Source organism: Peromyscus californicus, unplaced genomic scaffold (assembly GCF_007827085.1).
Source record: "Peromyscus californicus insignis strain IS unplaced genomic scaffold, ASM782708v3 Scaffold_12__1_contigs__length_115047231, whole genome shotgun sequence".
Classification (NCBI taxonomy): Eukaryota; Metazoa; Chordata; class Mammalia; order Rodentia; family Cricetidae; genus Peromyscus; species Peromyscus californicus.
The window spans coordinates 67,717,606-67,728,224 of record NW_026294413.1 but is presented as its reverse complement, the minus strand read 5'-3'; positions in this window follow the sequence as shown (position 1 = coordinate 67,728,224).

The window sequence follows — 10,619 nt, the reverse complement described above, 5'->3', positions numbered from 1 at the left end:
TTTACATGCTGTTTCTCATCATGGCGGCTGGCAGTGTCTCTCTCACCCAGCTTCCTGTTCTCTCCATTCTCCTCTCTCTTAGTCCCGCCTATACTTCCTGCCTGGCCACTGACCAATCAGTGATTTATTCATTGACCAATCAACAACACATTTGACATACAGACCATCCCACAGCAAGCCTCTGCTGAACCAGGTCTCAGGGGTCTTGGAGGAGCCCAGGGAGAATAAAATATTCCTTTCTTCTGAGGACGTCGGTTGTCTCTTCCCCAGTATCTCATGGTATCGCAGGCCTGGCTTCCCTGATGTCCTAGGTCAGAGTCGCGTTAGCATGGTCCCTCGTCCTCTTGGCTGCTCACGGTCATCTGCTTTGGAGTCTGCTCATCTTAGTCCACCAAGGCCTCCAGACCTTCTGATTGGGCAGGCGTTCATGTTTCTTCAGTGTCTGACAGCTGAGGTTCTTTTGAAATCAATCTGGAGAAGGTCTAATGTCCTTGAAGGGAGATATTCCAAACTCACCCCTTCACGTCTCTCTGAGCATAAACCCCCGGTTTTTCTTCCTGGTTTCACCTGAAACCTCTGTCCTCATCCCTCTTGGAGTACATGGGAGAATCCTAAAATGAAGACTTGTGATCTTCAATCTTATGTAATCCCCATCTCTTCTCAAGTGGTTAAAAGCCATGGAGATATCTTGACATCATTTCAGTGATTGTGTTGTGATACAGGGAGAAAGGCCCAATCTACAGGAGCCACTCCAAAGCAGAGTATTCTACAGCTGGCTGCAGAAGAGAGAGCCAGAGAAGGTCAACGTTTGAGAAGAATGTGAGGGTCCACTGCTGGCTGGAAGATTAGGGTCAGCGAGTGGCAAGGACAGAAATGACAGCTGCCCCACACTGATGGCAGTGAGAAAACCTGCTCTTGGCTCTAGCTGCGGGGAGCTGAATCAGTCTGAGTGAGTGTGGGTTTTTTCATTTCATCACAAGTTCTTCTAGATGGGTGCTCATCCAAGCTGTCATTTTAGCTTTGACTTTCTGAAACCAGAGCCAAGGATCCAGCCACACCCTCCCAGACTTTAGATCCACGGAGCTATGAGAGGTAGGGTCCTTGTTTAAGCTGGTGAGTTTGTGTAATTTGTTACACAGCAATAGGAAAGTGAACACAGCATTACTAAGAGGTGATCCACCCTCAGAAATTGATTATCTTCCTGGGTAAATTAAGATAGAGGAAACAGGAGGAGAAAAAGGACCCTAACCACATGGCCTGTGATCTTGAAGAAATAAAAATTAGCATCTTTCCTTATTTGTTAGTCTCTTGTCTTGCTTCATTTAAACCTTTTCTTCCTTTTTCTTTCTTTACATTTATTCTAACTCCAAATTTCCTCTGAATGTAATTTGTGTGTGTGCGTGCGTGCGTGTGTGTGTGTGTGTGTGTGTGTGTGTGTGTGTGTGTGTGTGATTGTGTATGAGAGTGTGAAACAGCCCTGGTTGAACAAGAGGCCACTGGAAGCAAACAAGATCTCCCCCCTGCCTTAAGGTCTGTGCAGAGAACCCTGGAAGGGTCAGCAAGGCGAACCGGTGTGATGTGAGCCGTGTTGTTATGTGCTTCCTGTGGTGGTAACTGGATAATTGTGAACAGATAATACTCACCAGGAACCTCTTCTGTGCCAGGTTTACTCTCAAGGGCTTCATTTAATTCATTTCATCCCAGAGGAGCCCAGGCTGTTGCACTGTTCATGACACTATCTTACAATTGCAGAAACAAGTCCCAGCCAGGGCAACAGCCCTGCCAAGATGAACTGGCAACCAGATCTACCTCTGCAGTCTGCGGATGTAATCTGCTTGCTTTCCAAGTACACATTTGAAATTCCATTCAGGAAATCAACACATCCCATGCATTTTGCTGAATTTCAAGCCCCCTGGGAACTTGTCTGTCTACACCATATTCAGGATAACTGCCACTTGGTTCCCATAAAGTTCTTCTGCTATCCAGGAAGAACTCAGATCTCCTTTACCTCCTGGGGGAGGTAGTGGTGAGAATTCATTGTGATATTCATGCATCTGAAATACCTCTTTGCACCTTCTGATGTTAAGGGGCAAAAGGCTCATAAATAGGTTGAGTAGCTTGTATTGATCCTAGTATTGATCAGGCTAGGTCAGGAGGAGGGAGTGCCAGTTCAAGGAATAAAGGAGGAAGTAGTGTGAAGTCAGGGTCTGAAGTTGTGGAAGCTTGTGTTTGGCCCTGTGTCCCGAGACTCTGGGGAAGAGTGGTCCCCTGAAGTCAGGCTCACACTCAACTGTACCAGAAAAGCACTTGCAGAATATCTCAGTCCCATGATCATCTCAGAACAGACTTCCTGTCACTGGCTGAAAGACAATGAAAGACATGAATGCTTAAACTACCACAGTGAAGCCCAATGAGAGGCTTGTGGCTTTTGCACTAACTCTCCAGCTGTTCCATCAGAGGACTCAGTGGGTAGGGTGAGATGGACTGCTTCCTGTGCACGACCACAGGTCTGGCTGCAGGAGTCCCCTTATTGGTGAGCAGGTAACCGCATCAAAGTGGGTGTTATAGTCCCAAGGTCTACTAGAGTCCTTTTATATTTAGTTGCTAATGTGAAGCACACAGCTTCACTGTCTTTCACAATATAAACCCCAGAGTAGAAATGTATCCAGCTGAATAAGATATGCTCACCCTCCCAGGCTCCCTTGTATGTGGGTTTACACGTTGACATGATTCTAGAGAATCAAAGTACGTAAGTGAGATTCCCAGAAGACAATGTTTCTTTAGTAATGGAGGTGGAGAATGAGGCCTAGCACATGCTATCTAGTCAAGCACTCTACCACAAAGCTATGTCCCCAGCGCTCCGGGAAATATTTTTAATATGGCGTCTTTCTTTGGCCTTTCTCTCCTACTTTCTCATCCAGCTTTGAGATTGACCATGATGCCTGGGGAAAGAGGGATCATCTACATCAGAGAGATGATGACATCAAGGGCTGATCCCTACCTTCAGTTTTCCCTTCCACTAGCTCCCTCTCTCTATCAAAAGGCCATGTTTATGTTCTACATTGCTGCCCATGAAGTAGCTACTGGAGCTCTGAGGAAGTACTCTTGTAGATTCACCTTCTCACCATGCTTTCCAAAAGAGGTCACCTTCTCTACAGAATGTTCAGTATCAGCTCATCCATCTAGAGACCTCAGCTCTGGAAACATCACACACCTGCAACTGAGTGGGTGCCCCTCTCACAATGACGATTGTCCCCTGTGGAATGTGACTAGACCATTCTCTGATTTCTTGGAAAGAAACATTTTTTATTACATAATTTGATTTAATTTTATATATCAGCCATAGATTCTCCTGTCCTCCCTCTGCCCACCCCCCATTCCTGTCTCCTCCAGGGCAAAGACTCCCCTGGGGATTCAGCTCAACCTGGTAGATTCAGTCCAGGCATGTCCAGTCCCCTCCTCCCAGGCTGAGCAAAGTGTCCCTGCATAGGCCCCAGATTCCAAACAGCCAGCTCATGCACTAAGGACAGGTCCCAGTCCCACTGCCTGGGGGCCTCCCAAACAGTTCAAGCTAATCAACTGTTTCACTTATCCAGAGGGCCTGATCAAGTTGGGGGCTCCTCAGCTATTGGAAAGAAACATTTTTACTAAAAGAATTATGAATAAAAGATGATCTTAACTAAAAATATTTAATCTGAAGGAGAAATAGAACAGAGAAAAAAAGGGTATCAAAATAAAAGAGCCAGAATAATTAGAAAGAACCATTGGAGGAGGAAGTCTGTGAAGAGCTGCCAGGATTTGACCTTGAAATACAAAAAGAAGTTCAGGTAGAAAAAAAAGCATCAGTTACTCCTGATTGGGGGTAGAGCTCCATCAACCCCAGGAATAATCCTCCAAGCATAAGTTCACTACATATTAGAGTCATGGATGCTTCTGGTTTTCAGGAGAATTTTGACACATGGCAAGCTAATGGAAGTCTCCACAGAAGTTCTGGGGCCTTTTCCCAATTGCATGGAGAACACCAGAGGCATGTCCATTCCTCAGTGAGAAGACTGCAATATATAGAGCACCACAGAGGCCTACCCACATTCAAGTTTCTGTCCATGGGACAACACATCTGGCAGGCCAGCAAAGCCATGATCTAGTGAGTCTCAACTTTGTCTGCTTAAAGGCTAAAAAGAGTAATCAAATGGTTTAAGTGTAAAAGAGAAAAGGAAATCTTGGAAGAAGTAAGTATGTAAAAATGCTTTTGAGCTAGTTCAATACTTTGTCATAGAGAATATATGACAGTAAGTCTCAGAAACCATGGCTGGCTAAGGTCTTTGTAAATTGGAGTATCAGATATCAACATGGCAGGTGTGAACAATGACCATTGAGAGTTGTTAAATATGAAAGATTAATGTTTTATTTTTCTTTTGCCTTTCTTCTCATCTAGAAAAATGGAAAAGTATTATCAACCTCCTTCCTTTATTATTAAGTTTTTTTTAATTAAGTCTATGTTCTGGTCTTATTAAAGCTTGTTAGAATTTATCTAAAAGAAGGGTCGAGTGTAGGGAGAGGGTTGTCTGGGACAGGAAACTTGCATAGGAGGGGAAGAGGAGAAGTGATGTTGGCAGCAGACCTCCTGGCCTGCCAGTTTGGCAACCATGGTATTAAAACCTTGGAGCCATTACTTGACACTAGAATGAGGCAGGTCTTAGGAATGGTCAACTGAGGTTAAATTCGCTGCCAGTTCAAGAATGCAATATGCAAGAGTCAAGACTGCATCAACATATGGAAAATAAGAGATATCTTATTTGAAATGCTATAGTTTCAGAGCTCAGAAAACCCCACAGAAGAGGAAGCAGAAAGACTGTAAGAGTCAGAAGGAATGGAGGACACAAAGAGAGCAAGTTCCTCTAAATCAACTGAGTAGAGCTCATATGAACTCACAGAGACTGAAACAGCAAGCACAGGGCCAACATGGGTCTGCATCAGGTCCTCTGCATACATATTACAGCTTTCATTTTAGTATTTTTTTTTTTTTTTTGGTTTTTCGAGACAGGGTTTCTCTTTGTAGCTTTGTGCCTTTCCTGGAACTCACTCTGTAGACCAGGCTGGCCTCGAACTCACAGAGATCCACCTGGCTCTGCCTCCCGAGTGCTGGGATTAAAGGCGTGCGCCACCACCGCCCGGCTCAGTTTAGTATTTTTAAGGGATTCCTGAATGTGTGAATGAGTGGGTCTCTGACTCTTGTGCCTGCTCTTGGAACTCTTTTACTCCTTTGGATTGCCGTGTCCAACTTATATGGGACTCCCTTGGCCAACAACTCAACTGAATGCAATCCATTCCTGCCACTGGAAGCCTCACCTGGCTACAAGAGATGGTAATTGAGACTCTGTAACATTCATTACTAGAAGTCCTCAGTAGAATCACCTTCATAGAGTCCAAGAAATTTCCATCACACTAGGTTTCCACATTAAACCCCAAATGCCCCCCAATTCCAGCCATCTCTCCCCACACTCTCTCCATCCACCCTCATCTCTCCCCACCTAATCCCCCTCACCCTGTTCCTGTCCCCACCTGCCTCCACTCTGCCCATAAAATCTATTCTATTTCCCTTCCCAAGGAGATCCATGTGCCCCTCCCCAGTCCCCTCCTCTTCCCCTAACCTCTCTGGGTCTACAGATTGTAGCTTGGTTATCATTTACTTAATGGCTAATATCCACTTATAAGTGAATATGTACCATATTTGTCTTTCTGAGTCTGGGTTATCTCACTCCAGATGATTTTTTTCTAGATCCATCCATTTGCCTGCAAATTTCATGACACCTTTTTTTAACTGCTGAGTAATATTCCATTGAACAAATATACTACATTTTCTTTATGCATTGTTCTGTTGAGGGAAATCTAGGTTGTTTCCAGTTTCTGGATAATATGACTAGAGCAGCAATGAACATGGTTGATGTGTCCATGTGTTGGGATGGAGCATCCTTTGGGTATATACCTTAGAGTAGTATAATTGGATCTTGAGGTAGATCAATTCCCAAATTTCTGAGGAGCCACCATATTGATTAGCATAGTGTCTGTACAAGTTTGCACTCCCATCAGCAGTAGAGGAGTGTTCCCCTTGCTCCACATCCTCCCCAGCATGAGCTGTCACTTGTGTTTTTTATCTTAGCCATTCTGATAGATGTAATATGGAATCTCAAAGTAGTTTTGATTTGCATTTCCCTGATGGCTAAGGTTGTTGAACATTTCTTTAAGTGTTACTTGCCCACTTGAGATTTCTCTGTTGGGAAGTCTCGTTTTGATCTGTACCCCATTGTTTAATTGATTTGTGTGGTTTTTGATATCTAGTTTCTTGAGAACTTTATATATTTTGGATATTAGTCCTCTATCAGATATAGAGTTGGTAAAAATCTTTCCCCATTCTGTAGGCTGCCACTTTGTCCAGTTGATGGTGTATTTATAAGTTCTTACAGAAGTCTTCCAGTTTCATGAGGTCCAATTTATTGATTGTTGCTTTTAGTACCTGCACTATTGGTGCTCTGTTCAGAAAGCTTTCTTCTGTGCCAATGTGTTCAAGGCTATGCCCCACTTTCTCTTCTATCAGGTTCAGTGTGTCTGGTTTTATGTTGAGTTATTTGAGTCCCTTGATCTTGAGTTTTGTGCAATGTGATAAATATGGATCTATTTACCTTCTTCTACAAGCAGACATCAAGTTTGACCAGCATCATTTGATGAAGATGCCGTGGTGTATTTTCCAGTGTGTATTTTGGCTTCTTTATCAAAGTCAGATGTCCATATGTGTGATTTATGTCTGGTTCTTTAGTTCAATTCCATTGATCCATATGTCTGTTTTTATGACAATGCCATGCAGTTTTTTATTTCTGTAACTCTGTAGTACAACTTGAAACAGGGAATGGTGGGACCTCCAAGAGTTCTTTTATTGTTCAGAATTATTTTAACTAACGTGGGTTTTGTTGTTGTTTCGCTTCCTTTCTTTCTTTCTTTCTTTCTTTCTTTCTTTCTTTCTTTCTTCCTTCCTTCCTTCCTTCCTTCCTTCCTTCCTTTCTTTCTTTCTTTTCTTTCTTTCTTTCTTTCTTTCTTTCTTCCTTCCTTCCTTCCTTCCTTCTTTCTTTCTTTCTTTCTTTCTTTCTTTCTCTCTCTCTCTCTTTCTCTCTCTCTCTTTATCTCTCTCTTTCTTTCTTCCTTCCTCTCTTTCTTTTTGATTTTTCTTGAGACATACTTTCTCTGTTGTGTTTTCATTTTCATTGAGTTACAGGAAATTTTTATCTCTTTCTTGGTTTCTTTTTTGAACCATCCACCATTTAGTCATAAGCTGTCTAATCTCCATGAGTTTGTGTATTTACTGGAGGTCTTTATTTGCTGTCAGTTTGAAGTTTTATTGCATTGTAGTCAGGTGAGATAGAAGGAGTGATTTCAATCTTTGTGAACTTGCAAAGATTTGTTTTATTTCCCAGGAAGTGTTCTATTTTAGAAAAGTTTCCATGTGCCACTGAGTAGAATGTGTAGTCTTTTGTGTTTGGATAAATTATTCTGTAAATATTTGTTAAGTTCATTTGATATATGATGTCAATTAATTCTGACATTTCCCTGTTTATTTTTTGTCCAGATGACCTGTCTATTGGAGAAAGTGGGGTATTGATGTACTGATGTTAATATGTGTCTTTAATCCTAGTATCTCTTTTGTTTGTTTGTTTGTTTGTTTTTATAAAATTGGGCACCCCTGAGTTTTGTGTGTTTATGTTTAGGATAGTAATGTCTTCTTTGCTAACTGCTCTCCTGATTAGAATGAAGTGTCTCTTTAACTCTCCTGATTAGTTTTAATTTGAAATCTATTTTCCAGGTATTAGGACAGCAAAGGCTGCTTGCTTCTTGGTGCCATTTGAGTGCAGTACTTTTGTCCATCCATTTACTCTAATATAGTGCTTGTCTTTAAAGCTAAGATGTGTTTCTTTTTTTTTTTAAAGATTTATTTATTTATTATGTATACAGAATGGGGTGCCAGATCTCATTACAGATGGTTGTGAGCCACCATGTGGGTGCTGGGAATTGAACTCAGGACCTCTGGAAGAGCAGTCAGTGCTCTTAACCTCTAAGCCATCTCTCCAGCCCAAGATGTGTTTCTTGTAGGCAGCAGATAGTTGGATTGTGTTTCTTCATTCATTCAGTCAGTCTGTGTCTTTTGACTGGAAAATTTAGACAATTTAGACTTAAAGTTATTGAAATTGTATTAGTTATGGTTGTTGTGTTATTGATTTTTTGATGTTGTTGTTCTGGGGGGTATATTAGGTCTAGAGGTTGGAAATGTCTTGGGTGCAATGAACTCAGGTGGACAGAAGGACTGGGATGTTGTGTTCTCTGGTCCATGCTGGTAGTGTGTGGGTAGATGTGTCTGAATAGAAAGGTAGGATAAGATGTGGAAGAGTCCTGTTGCTTGGCTCACAGGTAAGGAGTATACTGGTCCAAGCCTAGAGCTCTTCTGTAATGAATACAAGGAAGGCCATACCAGGATGATGTACTGGTTTTGGGACCCAGGCTAAACCTTGTAGATTGTGGGAAAGGTGTGCATGAGGAAATCATGTTTATTCACCAGGATAGATTCTGGTGGAGGATGTGACAAGTCTGGGTATAGAGTGGGGTTGTGGAGGTGGAGCAAATGGTCCTGTGTATGGATGCAGATAGGACATGTCCTGGTGGATACCTAGAACTTGGCTGCAGTGCAGGAGGAGGTGGTGGGAGTAGGCCAGGGCATGTATGAGGGACCCTGCTGAAGTTTAGAGGTTTGCTAATGCATGGCAAAGATGGACAGACAAGGCCAGTGTGCTGTGGGACCCACATTAGATCTGGCAGGTTGTGGAAGAATAAGGTTACAATAGGGGTTACTCACCAGGCTATACCCTGGAGGAGGATGTGGGAAACCTGGGTATGGAGTGGGGTGGTTGAGGCAGCTCTGCCTTGACTTATTGGCCCAAAGGATAATTGCTAACTATCTTCTTACTCTACTGAAACATTATTTGTTGTAGAGTGAGGCTTAAACTGTTGTTATAATAGGAAGTTACCACCCAACAGGTCTGTCTTACAGCTACTTCCTAGCTGAACGAGAAACAAAACTGTGCTTAAAAAAAAAGCTTTCATGTTAAAGCTATTGTAAATGCGTCAACATAAACATGGAGAAAATCGTACAATAAATACTCATATATCCTTCCTCTAGACACAAAACAATCAAGGTTTCCCTATTTTCCTTATGATAGCTTAAGCTGGGTGTTGTGATGAATATCTTTAATCTCATCACTTAGGAGGAAGGAGGATCAGGAATTTGAGGCAAGCATGAGCTATATGGAACCCTGTCACAAAAACAGACAAAAATATTAGTTTAGTTATTTTCATGCCTTTCAATGAATTTCAAGTCAGATATTAGGACAGCTTTGGAAGGGGTTAGGGGCATTTCAGTGGCTGAGCACTTGCTGAGCTTATGGATTCAATCATAGAATTGAAAAAAAAGATGACATGGGAAAAGTTTGATCTGGTTTTATTGAGACACATCCCATCTCTTCTTGTGACCCATTCGCCATGAGTCATCTTTCTAATCAAAGGCCCACAAACTCTCACCTCAAGGGCTAGGAAGTTGAGGAAGGATGCCTGTGCACTCTGCATCAGGTGCAGAGAGATGGAGGGTGAAGAGGGTCTGCGGTGTGTGTGCTTTGGTAATTGGAACTAGCAGGTAAAAAGTGTCCTCACCACGCCCCACTTTCATCACATAAGACAAGTGAATGTAAAGCCTACACCATGGAGGAGACTAAATGGGACAGTGATGGGATTTCTCCCTAGAGCTTGTGATACACTTCACTCACTCCAAGGAGAGACCACACCCACAGGTATGCATGTATCCAGCCGGACAATGCTCAGATCCTTTGCTGGTCCACATCTCTCCCCTCACTGCTCTACTGTGGTCTTAATTTTATTCTGGAATCTTCACTTGGATGCCTCATGGGCAACTCAAACTCTGAGGTCCAAAACTTTGATTTAACTTTCCCAGACTACTGCTAAGTGACCTTGGAAGCTTATAGAATTTTTATTCAAGTAAAATTCATGCCATAGAATTTACCATTAACAATTTTATTTACTTTTGTTTTGTGAAATGGGCCAAACCCAGGCTGGCCTGCAACTTGCTATATACCTGAGTATAACTGTAAGCACCTGTCCTCCTGCTTCCAACACCCAAGGTCTTGGATTACAGGCATGTTCCACAATGTCTGGATGCCATTAATCATAATCCTGCTACATCCTCGCATTTTCTTGCACAGCTCCAGGGATTGATCTGATTGGGGTAGCAAGGGAATGAAAAAAAAATGACAAACACACACACACACACACACACACACACACACACACACACACACACACCTACACAGACACACCTGGATTGGGTAGTCTATCTCTGACAGAGAGGCCTTAGTTTCCCAGAAGCTCAGAGTGTTTATTATACACAGTTGGCAGGGAGGCAGCTTATTTCATACAGATAAATAAGAATGCAGTGTAGTTGGAAGTTTTCCTGTGTCCCAGCTGGCTGGCAGTCAGGACAAATCTCTCCCACTTGTATTCCCCAAGTA